This window comes from Salvelinus fontinalis, chromosome 7 (genome assembly GCF_029448725.1).
Source record: "Salvelinus fontinalis isolate EN_2023a chromosome 7, ASM2944872v1, whole genome shotgun sequence".
Classification (NCBI taxonomy): domain Eukaryota; kingdom Metazoa; phylum Chordata; class Actinopteri; order Salmoniformes; family Salmonidae; genus Salvelinus; species Salvelinus fontinalis.
The window spans coordinates 27,840,180-27,857,627 of record NC_074671.1 but is presented as its reverse complement, the minus strand read 5'-3'; positions in this window follow the sequence as shown (position 1 = coordinate 27,857,627).

Genomic DNA, 17,448 nt, shown 5'->3' with positions numbered 1-17,448 from the left:
TGGCATTAAGGCCGTGACAAGGAGAAGGCAGCAGACAGACCTACACTATGTTTCAGCAGGGAAGGTAGGTTGACCTGATTCTAGAGGGGAAATAAGTAGAAAATAATGTGGTTAGGGTGTAGGGTCGTCTTGTCTTCACAACATTTTATTATCTATCTATTACCTGATCATTGGAACATGTATTATTCTTAACAATGGGATAAAATCATATCAAATGTTATTGGTCACATACAGTACACATGGTTAGCAGATGTTATTGCAAGTGTAGCGAAATGCTTGTGCTTCTAGTTCCGACAGTGCAGCAATATCTAACATGTAATCTAACAATTATAGGGTAATTAATGTACTTGTCAGCAAGAACACTACTATTATTCCCCACACTTATTTTATTATTCGGCTTCTTCACAATTTTGCCAGTGTAATCACATATTTTAAATCTGATATGCCTACTTGTCTTTCAAAATGAATGATATGAGGCTATGTATTTTTGCAGTCATTCATGGACAGTTTTGAATAGGTCATACAAATAAGCGTTGGGTATTAAATGCTCCAGGCCTCACCTATAATTTTTTACATTTTAGCATTGTGCACATACTAGGCAGAGATGGTAGAGGGGACTCACAAGTCATAAATGCATCATATTTTGTCTATGCAGAGTAAGATGATGAAAAGGATCTTCAACTAGTAGGCATAAATACCGCCTGATTATTTTTCTTGAAGGTTGGGTGATTTTGATAAATGAGTGTCCAATACTAGGTCTCTGTCAAAAAAATAAATAAAATAATAATCACCCAGGAATGATTTAACAAGAAATGTTAGACTGTTCTGGAGTGGCCAGCGTTGAGTCCAGATCTGAATGCCATCGAAAACAGCGATATCTGAAAACACCAGTTGGTAGAAGGTACCCCTCAAACATTGCAGAATTGGAGTGGTTTGTAGTTTAAGACTGGGCAGAACCTCCAGTAGAAAGGTGCATCAAGCTCATTGATGGCTAAGAATAATTTATCAGCAGTTATCTAGGCCAAAGGCTGTGCAACCAAATATTACCTCTTGGGTATTTTTCTTTTTCTTTTCTAAATAAAAATTCTAAACTTACATTTCAAAAATCTAAATTGGATCTGCAATGTTGAACATCAATAATGTGTGGAGACCAAAAGTTTTTTTTCCAATTTGTTTTCAACTTATTTTGGACGAAATAGGTAATTTTTTAAGAAAAGTGCAAGGGTGCATATATTTTTGGCCACAACGGTATATCATAATGGCAGATTCTATTGATGTTGCTTCCCTTGGGGCAGTAACCTGACCATACTATAAGGTGAGATACCATACACAAAATGGTTCTTTGGGGTTCTATATACAACATTTTGGTTCTTTTGACGAGATTAAAGAAACCTTTACTATAGAAGGTGATTGTACAAAACATTGACAGAGTGACCAGGTGAATCCAAGTGAAAGCTATGATCCCTTATTGATGTCACCTGTTAAATTCCACTTCAATCAGTGTAGATGAAGGGAAGGATACAGTTTAAATATGGATTTCTAAGCCTTGAGACAACTGAGACATGGATTGTGTATGTGTGCCATTCAGAGGGTGAATGGCCAAGACAAAAATAATGAGTACCTTTGAACGGGGTATGAGATTAGATGCCAAGCGCACCGGTTTGAGTGTCAAGAACTGCACCGCTGCTGGGTATTTCACGCTCAACAGTTTCCTGTGTGTATCAGGAATGGTCCTCCATTCAGCCAATTTGACACAACTGTGGGAAGCATGAGTCAACATGGGCCATCATCCCTATTGAACGCTTTCGACACCTTTCCCCGATGAATTGAGGCTGTTCTGAGGGCAAAAGGGCTTGCAACTCAATATTAGGAAGGTGTTTCTAATGTTTTGTGCACTCAGTGTATTTACCCAGTGAAGGTAAATAAGCATGAGGGTTCTATTCATACCCCAGGGTGTAATGGGGATTTTAGAAAGCAACAGCTAACAAACGCTAACCCAGTCACATCAAACACAAAAGTGTTCCAGCTGTTTTGTATTGACATGAAAGATTAGTGGAATCTGTGTGGGTAGCTGGACAGGTAGGATGACTGACAGTGAAGGTGAACAGGTGGTCACGTGTCAGGTGACAGAAGAATGGATGAGACTGAGGCAGGAATTCCTTTAACCATAAAGTGGTATATTTACTGAGTAGTCTGTGCTGCATAACAAAATAACATGTATCCAATCAAATTCATAATCACAAAGATCAAATCATAACAATTATTCATTATTAACATAATTAGGGAATTCAACAATCCAGTTCATTAAGAAGTAAATAGTAATCACCCGTGAGTCATTTAGGCTCTTAACTATTTATCATAAATCATGAAATAAATACAAACAGTGAATGGTCATTCAATCTATAATCTCCTTTAGTTTGATATCAAAGTCGATCAGTTAGCAAACAATGACGTTTCTCATTTCACCCTTTCAATTGTCTTCATGTGTACATGTAATTCATTTAATTACATATTAACCATATCGATTGCATAATTGGCCTATGAGGATCCGTATGGACGCGATCATTTACAATTCACATTACACAATATGTTTGAAGCGTGCGCTCCAAGCCGCGCTCCGCGATAATAACTATAAACAATAACTGATGGCCCACTCTCCCGATCGCAACAGATAGTTCAGATGAAAGGTAACAGAGTCGGTGGACTTACGTGGATTCATGGACGCACAGAACTTCTCGAGCAGACGGAGTTAAGGAAGAGAACGCAGCGAGATCAGGCGATGCCGTTTTCCTCCTTTTATGTGGATGAGATCTGTCGGTCATTGCCACCTGACCTAATTAAAGCGCCCCTGGCCCAGCTGAGTAAGTGGCCATGAATTAAAGGATTATTCCACCAACTCCATGGGCCTTTTCTACAGACATGTATATCCATATTAATGATGCTGCTGCATGATTTTACCTTGTCAGAAAAATGGCTAGTTGACGTCTGACATGTTAGCTCTCTATTGCAGGGCAAAGATCAAATTCAGATTTTGCAACATTGTTGTCTAGGTCTGAGTGGAAAACAGTAAGGTTCATACAAACCTGTGCTGTTGCAAACTAAATGCTAGCAAGAGGAAATAATGTGTTTAATAAACGCATACACTCTTAAAACTGCCATTCCAGCATGATGATGCAAGAGGATGGTGGTTGAACCAACTTGCAAGTAGCCTACAAATAAGCACGTTATTTTTCAATGTATTGAGGTAAGCAAATAATATTTTTTTATTCAAATATATGACGCCGAAGTCATATGATAAACTATAGGTTAGATAATTAAAGTTGAAACTAATTTGAGCACCTTTGTAAGCTAGCTAGCAAAACAGAAAAAGCCAGGGTAACGTAAACTCACTCACTTTTGTACATTGCCGTGGTCCGTACAATTGACCTTATTTTAGCGGCCCAAAAACGTAATACTTCCAGATCAACTGTAATGTCAATACCATTGTAAAGCACACTTTCTCCCCTTTCCAACAAAATAAATGACATTACCTAAACACTGTCCGTTTCTGCATGATTCAAGAAGGCAATGAGCCCCGTCGGGTCTTTTTAAAAATGGCGGGTGGGGAAGCAAAACTAATGCGTGATAGTGAGGAGAGATGTTGTGGGAAAATGGCTTTTTTTCACTCTGTCCAACTTATCACCTCTAAAATGTCAATAAAACACTAGAAAGAGTTTATATAATGTGTGATTACATACTCATTTGAAGGTTTGTGTTGAATTTGAATCGGGTTTTTAGGTCGGTGCTAAAGTTATCTTCAGAAGTAAACAGTTTTTTTGAGCGTCGTGATCGCTTGCAGTGACGACGCAAAAAATGACTAGGTATCCCCCCCTTACCCCCGTCGCTGTCCATTTCTTGTTTTTAAAGGATGAGAGAAGTGCTACACCTGGCGGAGAGAGATTGTAAGACAGAAATAGTTGCTTTATGCGTGCTGTACGTTACTGCATGACACGTCATGATGTAACGGAGGGTCTGTTTTTTCAACTTTTCTCCAATACTATAGAGCTATTACCATGTCGATCAACGCTTGAATAGAAACGTAGTTCACACCCCCGATTTTAAAGTCAACACAGTCGCTACAGTCTCATTAGTTTCCTTTGCAGCCTTGTTTGAATGTCGCGGTTGCGCACATTTGGACGGAATGGGGTGAGTTTACGTTACTTTAATTCACCACTTTACAAGCTAGCCAGCTAACTCTTTCAAATTAACATTATTTTGTATTATATGCCAAATAGAGCTACAGACCCAGCCTGACAGCTAATTGTTACTTTCATTTCAGTATTTCCGTGTGGAGTCAATTGAGACCATGTTCCATGAAGCTTGTTGCTGACTGAGAGGAGGCATGTATAAATGATTTATTATACATTATGTATGATAAGTCTTAGTGATTCAATAGCCAGTTCATTATTACATGACTTGTAACAGACTATACAGTTGAATTCGAAAGTTTACATACAGTGTAGCAAAATACATTTAAACACATTTTTTCACAATTCCTGACATTTAACCTTAGTGAAAATTCCCTGACTTTGGTCAGTTAGGATCACCACTTTATTTTAAGAATGTGAAATGTCAGAATAATAGTAGAGAGGATGATTTATTTAAGCTTTTATTTCTTTCATCACATTCCCAGTGGGTCAGAAGTTCACATACTAATTGAGTGTATTTGGTAGCATTGCCTTTAAAATTGTTTAACTTGGGTCAAACGTTTCGGGTAGCCTTCCACAAACTTCCCACAATAAGTTGAGTGAATGTTGACCCATTCCTCCTGACAGAGCTGGTGTCAGGTTTGTAGGCCTCCTTGCTCACACACGCCTTTTCAGTTCTGCCCACACATTTTCTATAGGATTGAGGTCAGGGCTTTGTGATGGCCACTCCAATACCTTGACTTTGTTGTCCTTAAGTCATTTTGCCACAACTTTGGAAGTCATTGTCCATTTGGAAGACCCATTTGCGACAAAGCTTTAACTTCCTGACTGATGTCTTGAGACGTTGCTTCAATATATCCACATAATTTTCCTACCTCATGATGCCATCAATTTTGTGAAGTGCACCAGTCCCTCCTGCAGCAAAGCACCTCCACAACATGATGCTGCCACCCCCGTACTTCACGGTTGGGATGGTGTTCTTCGGCTTGCAAGCATCCCCCTTTTCCCTCCAAACATAACGATGGTCATTCTGGCCAAACATTTCTATTTTTGTTTCATCAGACCAGTGGACATTTCTCCAAAAAGTACGATCTTTGTCCCCATGTGCAGTTGCAAACCGTAGTCTGGCTTTTTAATGGCGGTTTTGGAGCAGTGACTTCTTCCTTGCTGAGCAGCCTTTCAGGTTATGTCGATATAGGACTCATTTTTACTGTGGATGTACTGTATTACATTCACACACATATTACACACACATATGGCACATACACATTATACACACGTGTACAGTTGTGGCCAAAAGTTAAGAATGACACAAATATAAATTTTCACAAGGTTTGCTGCTTCAGTGTCTTTAGATATTTTTGTCAGATGTTACTATGGAATACTGAAGTATAATTACAAGCATTTCATAAGGGTCGAAGGCTTTTGACAATTACATGAAGTTGATGCAAAGAGTCAATATTTGCAGTGTTGACCCTTCTTTTTCAAGACCTCTGCAATCTGCCCTGGCATGCAGTCAATTTACTTCTGGGCCACATCCTGACTGATGGCAGCCCATTCTTGCATAATCAATGCTTGGCGTGTCAGAATTTGTGGGGTTTTGTTTGTCTACCCGCCTCTTGAGGATTGACCACAAGTTCTCAATGGGATTAAGGTCTGGGGTGTTTCCTGGCCATGGACCCAAAATAGCAATGTTTTGTTCCCTGAGCCACTTATTTATCACTTTTGCCTCATTGCAAGATGCTCCATCATGCTGAAAAAGGCATTGTTCGTCACCAAACTGTTCCTGGATGGTTGGGAGAAGTTGCTCTCGGAGGATGTGTTGGTACTATTCTTTATTCATTGCTGTGTTCTTAGGCAAAATTGTGAGTGAACCCACTCCCTTGGCTGAGAAGCAACCCCACACATGAATGGTCTCAGGATGCTTTACTGTTGGCATGACACAGGTAGCGCTCACCTTGTCTTCTCCGGACAAGCTTTTTTCCGGATGCCCCAAACAATCGGAAAGGGGATATATCAGAGAAAATGACTTTACCCCAGTCCTCAGCAGTCCAATCCCTGTACCTTTTGCAGGATATCAGTCTGTCCCTGATGTTTTTCCTGGAGAGAAGTGGCTTCTTTGCTGCCCTTCTTGACACCAGGCCATCCTTCAAAAGTCTTCGCCTGAGCAAGCTCTGTACTGGTGTTGCCCCGATCCCGCAGCTGAATCAACTTTAGGAGACGGTCCTGGCCCTTGCTGGACTTTCTTGGGCTCCCTGAAGCCTTCTTCACAACAATTGAACCGCTCTCCTTGAAGTTCTTGATGATCCGATAAATGGTTGATTTAGGTGCAATCTTACTGGCAGCAATATCCTTGCCTGTGAAGCCCTTTTTGTGCAAAGCAATGATGACGGGCACGTGTTTCCTTGCAGGAAACCATAATTGACAGAGGGAAGAAAAATGATTCCATGCACCACCCTCCTTTTGAAGCTTCCAGTCTGTTATTCGAACTCAATCAGCATGACAGAGTGATCTCCAGCCTTGTCCTCGTCAACACTCACACCTGTGTTAACGAGAGAATCACTGACATGATGTCAGCTGGTCCTTTTGTGGCAGGGCTGAAATGAAGTGGAAATGTTTTTGGGGATTCAGTTCAATTAATTGCAATTCATCTGATCACTCTTCATAACATTCTGGACTATATGCAAATTGCCATCATACAAACTGAGGCAGCAGACTTTGTGAAAAGTAACGACTGTGTGTTCTCATGTATATTCTGTATTATGTATGTATTTCTTAGTACTGCCTTAGCGGCTCTTACCGTCACAGTCCACTGGTTGTGTTCATTGTATTTGTACATTATTGGATCAATCTGAAATTTTAAAAGAGCAAGGATACATTTGCTTGAGTTCAACATCTGTCAAATATAACATATAATATATGACATTATGAGAATAATCCAACCAACCTTAAGTTTTGATTTCTTGCTCCTCCAAATGCTATTCATTTCAAAGGTGTCAATGTAGAAAGCTTGCTCGGTTGACTGCCTATAAAAATTCCGCACCAGATGGAACATGGCCTGCCAGAAAAAAAGAATGACATTGAAGGTAAATCTGTTACTTGGAAAAACAACAATTTAAGTTTTACTTATAAATACGCAGATTAATCACACACATACAGTGTTTACATATACTGTATGTGCAACACAAGTCTTACCACACTTTCCAGCTCCATATTTGGACCAGTTCTGTGGAGATCCTGATAAAAGATTTTATATGAGCCGATTTTAGACAACAGCACATATACATCTTTTCCTCCCCAAGCCTCTGCAACACCTGGAAAAATGTACCTGCAAGTGTACTGAGATATATAAATGGATCAACCTGACAAGATTACATACATACATTTGTTTATATCAGTAGCAGCTGCAGCTGCTGGTGTGGAGGCTGCATCTGCTGGTGTGGTGGTTCTGGAGGCTGCTGAATTTATTTTATGAGGGATCCGACCAGTCTCCTTTATATGAGGCCTCAGGTGATCCACGCTTATTTTAGGGAAGATAACACCCTTGTCATCTTCCAAGTCCGCACTTTTCCCTTCGAGACCTCGAATCATATATGGGCCTAGATAGATCCCAACTATCTACCTTTCCTCTGCACTCATGTTAAACATATATTTTAACTTTTTTCCCCCGCCCAGAGTACATTTTTTAAAATGTATTATTGTTATCATCATTTTATTATTACTACTGTACCTACATTCTTAAAAACTAAGGAAAAGCCCTAAGAGGGAAAAGCATGATGGGATGGGGGATTGAGGGATGGGTAGAGAGAACAGTACAGGGCTCTGAAAACTATTATTGCTGAAATAACCACTTCCTTTTGTGACTAGAGTCTAATACTTCCTGTGGCACACATCAGAGGGCATGATAGGTCACCAAAAATGATTGATTCAGAAGTGTGCCAGGCCTTGCAGGCCTTGCATTTTCCAAGAAAGAATAGGGGGGAGAATTTCGGCAGGCAAGAAAATAGCCTTGCCGAAATCCTCCCTCCCTTGTAATTTCCTTACTTTTGTGGCTAAAGTCAAATACTTTCTGTGGCACACACATCTGGTCAACATGAGCTACCAAAATTATTATGAAGTGTGCCAGGCCTTGCAGTCCCAAGATAGAAGGGGGGGAAGAAATTTGGCAGGCAAGAAAATAGCCTTGCCTAACCCCCCCCCCCCCCCCCCCCCTTCTAATTTCCTTAATTTTGTGGCTAGAGACAAATACTTTCTATAGAACAAACTTCACATCAGGATAGGCAACCAAAATGTATTTTTAATAGACTAATACTCTTGAAACAAGTAGCGAAACTGAAAACTGCAGACATTACTAGTGCCTAACCCTAACCCCGCGATCAATTGTGGCAGGGGGGAGCTTTTCGGCACAACACCGGTTTGGAATAGTATACAGCTGTACCAAAGGCAATCGGTGTTTTTCCAATTCATAAATGAACTAAGCTTCTTTTCATTTAAAAAAGTTTCAATTCTCTAGTTAGAAAATTCTGTCTCCCGCTAGAACGAATGATATGCATCTTCTTTCTAGTGATCTATAGATAGGACAGGTGCCTAGAGTATCAATCACAAAGCAAGCAATGACAGGGAAACTGCTGTTTTGTCAGTCTGACGTCTGTCCCGCCTCTCTGTAGTGTTATTTTTGTGCGCTGTGGTTGGCTGCAGTCAAATTTATTTTCACGGAGGGAGAGCATGACGCTTCTTCTTCATTGTCTCTTGTGTGTGAATTTACATGTATATCTTGGGCTAGTTTGTGTTCAGAGATCTAACAATGTACAACATACTTGTGTATTTATGTATTCATATGCCAAATAAAGACAGGGCCTCAACTTATGCATGTATCATCACTGTCATTTCTCAAACTGGGGTTTAAAATACTTATGGGCAGTATTACTTGTGTATCAGTAGCTTGTGTGCACTTTTGTAGTTATTTTTGTAATGATATGGACAACATGAACATGCTGTTACACATTATCTCCATAGGTGTCAGCATTAGGTTTAGTTTACTACAAGTCATGTAAACATCCACTTTATTCCTGTAACTCTGGGAGGTATTCACTAGAAACAAACAGCAGAAAACAGGCTGAAACTGGGAGGGGATTTATTGAACTTTTCTTATTTAACTTGTCCAATAAGAAACATTGGTATTTGTTACAAAACATATTCCGGTTGGAAAACAATTTGCTACTTGTCACGTTGTATAAACGATTGGACACAGGAGCAGGAATATGTAATAGGGGGTTTTAATACTACACCCAAGATTACAATATGCCATGCAGGCACGGGGACAAAGCTCAAAACAAACACTCAGAACAAACACGTATACGAAAACACAAGGACGTAACCCAAACAAAAGAGCGAGGTTAAACCTCTAATAAATACATGGAACAAAACCCATAATAACAATACACGGGACGAGATCCGTAGTGACGAGTACGCAATACACGCAGCATGAAAGCCGACACAACAAAGCACAGGCACTCACAAGACCAACGAACATGGGAACAATAACAAGACAATGGGGAACAGAGGGCACATATATGCAATTACTAGTCAGGGGAATTGGAATCAGGTGTGCGTAATGAGACAGTTCAGTGAAGCCTAGACGTAGACCTCTGGATCTGGTGGAATGAGCAGCAGTACCAGGGAATCCGTGACACTACTGTTTGCATTAATGATATCCCTGGCATCATAACATGAAGCTGATAGCAATAGCTCCCATACTTAAGTTTAGTTTTTTCCGTCTTTTACTTTCAGTTTTGTACATCTGCTTCAAACATCTGAAAATACAATATTTTTGGTTATGGAAAATATATTTCACAGCGGTTTAGATAGTACAATGATTCTCTACACTAGTTGCTTGTTTTGTCACAAACTGAAATTAGGTGAACAATTAGAATTTTAACAACCAGGAAATGGTGGAGCAATTTCTGCATAGTGCATCTTTAAAGCTGCAATATGTACTGTAACTTTTTGGGCGACCCGACCAAATTCACATAGAAATGTGTCTTATAGATCTGTCATTCTCATTGAAAGCAAGTCTAAGATGTGGTACAGTAGATCTGTTCTATGTGTGCTTTTCTATGCTTCCCGTTTTAAAGTTTAGTTTTTGCCCCATTATTTCTATCTCTACTTTGCACTTTCTTCCACTGCAAACCAACCATTCCAGTGTTTTTTTTACTTGCTATATTGTATTTACTTCGCCACCATGGCCTTTTTATATTTTTATTTATTTTTATATATATTTTGTTTGCCTTCACCTCCCTTATCTCACCTCACTTGCTCACATTGTATATAGACTTATTTTTTCACTGTATTATTGAATGTATGTTTGTTCTACTCCATGTGTAACTATGTGTTGTTGTATGTATCGAACTGCTTTGCTTTATCTTGGCCAGGTCGCAATTGTAAATGAGAACGTGTTCTCAATTTGCATACCTGGTTAAATAAAGGTGAAATTAAATAAATAAATAAAAAATGTGCTTGTTTTGTCACAAAAACAGAAATTAGGCGAACTATTCGAATTTTAGCAACCAGGAAATGACAGAGCGATTTCTGCATAGTGCATCTTTAACATAGTAAACGTAAATCTGTAACACTCAAATTAATGTCATATGTTACGTTTGATATGGTTGCATAAGACAGAAGGGTACTTAAGGCAAAAAAATTAAAGTAGGGTGGTTGGTCAGGCTGGATGGGTAGGTGTATAACGTGAATATCTAGAAACCCAAAGTGTTTGACTCTCATCACGGACAACTTTAGCTAATTAGTAACTTTGCAACTATTTACTATGTTTTAGCTACTTTGCAACTACTTAGCATGTTAGCTAACCCTTCCCCCCCGCCCTTACCATACTTTTACCTTAACAATAACTTAACCCCTAGGATAGCTAACATTTGCCAACTGGCGTTAGCCACCTAGCTACCATTAGCCACAACAAGTTAGAATTCGTAATACAGTATATCATATACAGTACCATTCAAAAGTTTGGACACACCTACTCCTTCAAAAGGATTTTCTTTATTTTTTACATTGTAGCATAATTGTGAAGACATCAAAACTATGAAATAATTCTTGTGGAATCATGAAGTAACCAAAAAAGTGTTAAACAAATCAAAATAGATTTGAGATTCTTCAAAGTAGCCACCCTTTGCCTTGATGACAGCTTTACACACTCTTGGCATTCCCTCAACCAGCATCACCTGGAATGCTTTTCCAACTGTCTTGAAGGAGTTCCCACATATGCTGAGCACTTGTTGGCTGCTTTCCTTCACTCTGCGGTCCAACTTATCCCAAACCATCTCAATTGGGTTGAGGTCAGGTGATTGTGGAGGCCAGGTCATCTGAAATAGGACTTTATTAATCTCCTTCTTGGTGTGTTGGGTCATCGTCCTGTTGAAAAACAAATGATAGTCCCACTAAGCGTAAACCAGATGGGATGGCGTATCGCTGCAGAATGCTGTGGTAGTCTTGCTAGTTAATTGTGCCTTGAATTCTAAATCAATCACCGACAGCATCAACAGCAAAGCACCCCCACACTATCACACCTCCTCCTCCATGTTTTATGTTGGGAACCACACATGTGGAGATCATCCGTTCACCTACTCTGCGTCTCACAAAGACACAGCGGTTGGAACCAAAAATCAAAAATTTGGGCTCATCAGACCAAAGGACATATTTCCACCGGTCTAATGTCCATTGCTCGTGTTTCTTGACCAAAGCAAGTCTCTTCTTCTTATTGGTGTCCTTTAGTAGTGGTTTCTTTGCAGCAATTCGACCATGAAGGCCTGATTCACGCAGTCTCCTCTGAACAGTTGATGTTGAGATGTGTCTGTTACTTGAACTCTGAAGCATTTATTTGGGCTGCAATTTCTGAGGCTGGTAACTCTAGTGAACTTGTCCTCTGCAGCAGAGGTGGCTCTGGGTCTTCCTTTCCTGTGGCGGTCCTCATGAGAGCCAGTGTCATCATAGTGCTGTATGGTTTTTGTGACTGCACTTGAAGAAACTTTCAAAGATCTTGAAATGTTCCATGTTGCTTGACCTTCATGTCTTAAAGTAATGATGGACTGTCGTTTCTCTTTGCTTATTTGAGCTGTTCTTGCCATAATATGGACTTGGTCTTTTACCAAATAGGGCTATCTTCTGCATACCACCCCTACCTTGTCACAACACAACTGATTGGTACAAACACATTAAGAACAAATTAATTTTTAACAAGGCACACCTGTTAATTGAAATGCTTTACAGTTGACTACCTCATGAAGCTGGTTGAGAGAATGCCATGTGTGCAAAGCTGTCATCAAGGCAACGGGTGGCTACTTTGAAGAACCTCAAGTATAAAATATATTTTGATTTGTTCAACACTTTTGGTTACTACATGATTCTTTGTGTTATTTCATAGTTTTGTTGTCTTCACTAGTATTTTACAATGTAGAATATTGCAAAAAATATAGTAAAACCCTTGAATGAGTAGGTGTGTCCTAACTGTTGACTGGTACTGTTAAATCAATACATTATGTCAGAATTCGTAACATCATACGAATTGTAGTTCGTAATATCATATACAATGGATGATGGACATCCACAAATTAATACATACCATATGAAATGTAAAATATACTAATTTGAGTGTCTGCGTTACATCTACCCCTGAGTCCAGGTTGCATAGCTACATAACTTCAGAAAAATTATTTGTAGGCCTGTTTCTGTTTCAATGGACTACATGATGTACAGATTCATCAATTTGAAAAATGCTAATTACACCACAATAAAAAACGTTGTAGATAGATTTAGCAGACACTCTTATCCAGAGCAACTAGGGTTAAGTGCCTTGCTCATGTGCATTTCGACAGATTTGTTTTATGTAGTCGGCTCAGGGATTCAAACCAGAAACTTTTCAGTTAGTAGCCCAACGCTCTTAACCACTAGGCTACCTGCCACTCGCCTCTGGGTAAATTCACGGATTGCAGTAACAAAACATGCAGGGATGATGTGCCGTACCCAAAGACTAAGGGCTCTATTCAATCAGATCCTCTTTAACCTACATCCACATAGCAGTTGTTTTTTAGTGGTGTCGGAGGTGGAACTGTGTTAGAGCTGTCAAATCCACAAGTGACTCCTGGCATTATACATAAAGCAGATATTTCCATTGGCTGCACGGCGTCTCATTAAGAGAAATCCCATGCAGCCGTTTTTACAAGTTCGAACACGAATGTAATCTACACTACGATTAAGCTGATAGAAATCCACATTATTTATTTGAATGATTTACATTCGAGCCTAATTATTTCTATATAGCCTACGCGTTCTCCTTCTGAACTTCTCATGGGTGTGAGATAGGTGTGGCTTGACAATAATCAAGCTCATCTTCTACCCGATTTGACAGATCCAATGCATTTACAACACTGCCAAAACATCAGCAATGCGAGTGTCGGCGATCGTTGTTTAATGCTTGATCTGATTGAATCTAGGCCTTAGATAGACATGCGTATTAATACACCCTTGAACATGTGTGAAATTGGAAAAATAGAAGCACCCACCAAATTATTGTTCCTATTTCAAAATATTGGGTACAGAAATGTACCATTCTAGATTATCTGCATGAACAGTACCATGTTTGTATCCCAGGGAACAATACTGTACCCTAACCGTACCCTTTTCTCTGAGAGTGTAAGGGTAGATTCTATTGTAGTTGCTGCCCTTGGGGCAGTGACCTGACCATAGTATAAGGATATAAGGGCAAATAATATTTCTGTTGCTGACCTTGGGGCAGGTAATATATCATAAGGGCAGATTCTATCGACGTTCCTGCCCCCAGGGCAAATACTTTTGATGTTGCTGTATCTGGGGTGGTTACTAAAGTAGAAGGGCGGATTCTATTGATGTTGTTACCCCTGGGGCAGTTACTATATCATAAAAACAGATTCTAATGATGGTCTTTCCTTGGGGCTGGTACTACTGATGAACTCAAAAACTGTCTTATAATTGTTTGACCTTGTTACTGTGACTGATTTGTACGTACTATAAATTGTTCTGCCATCTATGCAGTTATTGCCATTGCCAACAATCACCTTGAGAGTTATGTATGTACGGTATCTACAAACATAACAATTCTCGAAACCATGTCCAAATTATTGAGACCCGATAGGGTCACTTTCTCAATTGAATCCCTATTCACATACTAGGGAACTGTCTAAACAAACAGTCCTCCCTGTATTTCTTCCTTCTTCTCTTCTCTCTCTTCCTTCCTCTGGTTCCTGTCATGGGCGTCAGAGTGCAAAGCATCACATTAAGAAATATTCAAATGTTGTCGATTGCTATTCAGACAGGCATTAGAAGCTGACTAATCTAATATGCCTCAGACGCTATCACTCTCACAGTCACTCATCCAGCCAGCAGAGATAATTCAAACCACACAGGCCAGCGGGGTTAGAGAAACCTGCCCCACGCAACATAATGTCTCCTCAAAATAATGGAGCTTCAAATGGCAGCCGCAGCACCCGTGGAATTATATTTAGACTGAGAGAGAGATAAAAAAAGCATACATTTCAGGCTTATTGCACACTGTATTGCAGAAATAAATCGTCTTCACGCACCCTCTCGTATTTTATCCATCCCACTAGAATATGCATTTATCACCCAATATGGGCTAGTAATGAACATGATATTATCTCCTATTGGTCAGAGCTGCTGCTCAGCGTAATGGCAGACAGTCTCAAATTAATACAGCATGGATGATGGATGGGGGTGGCTAGAGCTTCACTTGGATTGGCAGCTTCATATTTCTCAATAAAGGAGTTTGGATGGGATTCAAACTGAGTACATAATAGTGTGTGGAGGAGAATGGGAAATGGTACTAAAGTAAGATGCCTTGAATTAGGATGTTCAAGACAGAAAGGAATAGAGTGATAAAGAGGAATCTGTCATCACACTTTACCTTGGGGATCAGTAAGTTGTTGAATTATCTCTCTCTCGCTCTCATATATGAGTTCAGTTCAAAATGTGAAGCTGTGGGTAATCAGAAGTTGAAGAATAGGATTATCAGAAAGAGGGTGATAAACATGCTAAAGGTAAAAGCAACGCTGTGATTGATGTAGTAGAATTATCAGCCACAGTGTGGCGCCCAAAGACCAGCAAGGCAGGGGAATAGACAATCCCTTTGCACACCAAACTCAAAGGCATGCCTATCAATCTGGCTAGACTACATGCCTTGAATTTGTTCTGCTTTCTCAGTACAGCAACTCAGCCATGTTCATGCATTAAAAAGTAAATTCATGTTCTGAAAGTTCCACTCATCTTCTACCAGGAATATGAGGTACATAAAAACAGGTAGGGTAGAGTGGGGTAAGTTAAGCAAATTTTTTTTTTACATTCACATCACTCTGTCAAGGGAAATATAGAATTCTTTCTAACAACGATATCTACATACATTTCAGGATGTTGTGTATCCCTCAAAATAATCTGAATTAATTTAAACATTACAGTATGGAAAACATAACTCTTAGCACAACTTACCCTGGGTATGAGGTACAGTGCCTTGCAAAAGTATTCCTTGGCGTTTTTCCTATTTTGTTGCATTACAACCTGTAATTTAAATTAATTTTTATTTCATGTAATGGACATATACAAAAGAGTCAAAATTGGTGAAGTAAAATAAAATAAAATACTTGTTTAAAAATAAATTTAAAAAACTGAAAAGTGGTGCATACATATGTATTCACCCCCCTTTGCTATGAAGCCCCTAAAAAAGATCTGGTGCAACCAATTACCTTCAGAAGTCACATAATTAGTTCAATAAAGTCCACCTGTGTGCAATCTAAGTGTCACATGATCTGTCACATGATCTCAGTGTATATATACACCCGTTCTGAAAGGTCCCAGAGTCTGCAACACCATTAAGCAAGGGGCACCATGAAGACCAAGGAGCTCTCCAAACAGGTCAGGGACAAAGTTGTGGAGAAGTACAGATCAGGGTTGGGTTATAAAAAATATCTGAAACTTTGAACATCCCACGGAGCACCATAACATCCATTTAAAAAAAATGGAAAGTATATGGCACCACAACAAACCTGCCAAGAGAGGGGCGCCCACCAAAACTCACGGACCAGGCAAGGAGGGCATTAATCGGAGAGGCAACAAAAGATAACCCTGAAGGAGCTGGACTACTTTAAGCCGTACACTCCACAGAGCTGGGCTTTACGGAAAAGTGGCCAGAAAAAAGCCATTGCTTAAAGAAAAAAAAAAGCAAACACGTTTGGTGTTCGCCAAAAGGCATGTGGGAAACTCCCCAAACAAATGGAAGAAGGTACTCTGGTCAGATGAGACTAAAATGTAGTTTTTTTGGCCATCAAGGAAAACGCTATGTCTGGCACAAATCCAACACCACTCATCACCCCGAGAACACCACCCCCACAGTGAAACATGGTGGTGGCAGCATCATGCTGTGGGGATGTTTTTCATTGGCAGGGACTGGGAAACTGGTCAGAATGATGGATGGCGCTAAATACAGGGAAATTCTTGAGGGAAACCTGTTTGTCTTCCTGAGATTTGAGACTGGGACAGAGGTTCACCTTCCAGCAGGACAATGACCCTAAGCATACTGCTAAAGCAACACTTGAGTTGTTTAAGGGGAAACATTTAAATGTCTTGGAATGGCCTAATCAAAGCCCAGACCTCAATCCAATTGAGAATCTGTGGGCTGACTTAAAGATTGCTGTACACCAGCGGAACCCATCCAACTTGGAGCTGGATCAGTTTTTCCTTGAAGAATGGGCAAAAATCTCAGTGGCTAGATGTGCCAAGCTTATAGACACATACCCCAAAAGATGTGCAGCTGTAATTGCTGCAAAAGGTGACTCTACAAAGTATTGACTTTGGGGGAGGGGATAGTTATGCTCGCTCAAGTTTTGTTTTTTGTGTTATTTCTTGTTTGTTTCACAATAAAATATATTTGGTGGTAGGCATATTGTGTACATCAAATGATACAAACCTCCCAAAAATAAATGTAAATTCCAGGTTGTAGGGCAACATAATAGGAAAAATGCCAATGGGGGTGAATACTTTCGCAAGCCACTGTATGTTGAGCCGCCTACACATTTCTGTTCTGAATTAAATATTACCACTACCTTTTTAAAACCATGTCTATCTTGATTTCACACTCACAATTCAACACATTCACAATCACCTTTTTCTCTTTTAATAATTTTAAGCATCTTTTAACACAGGCTTA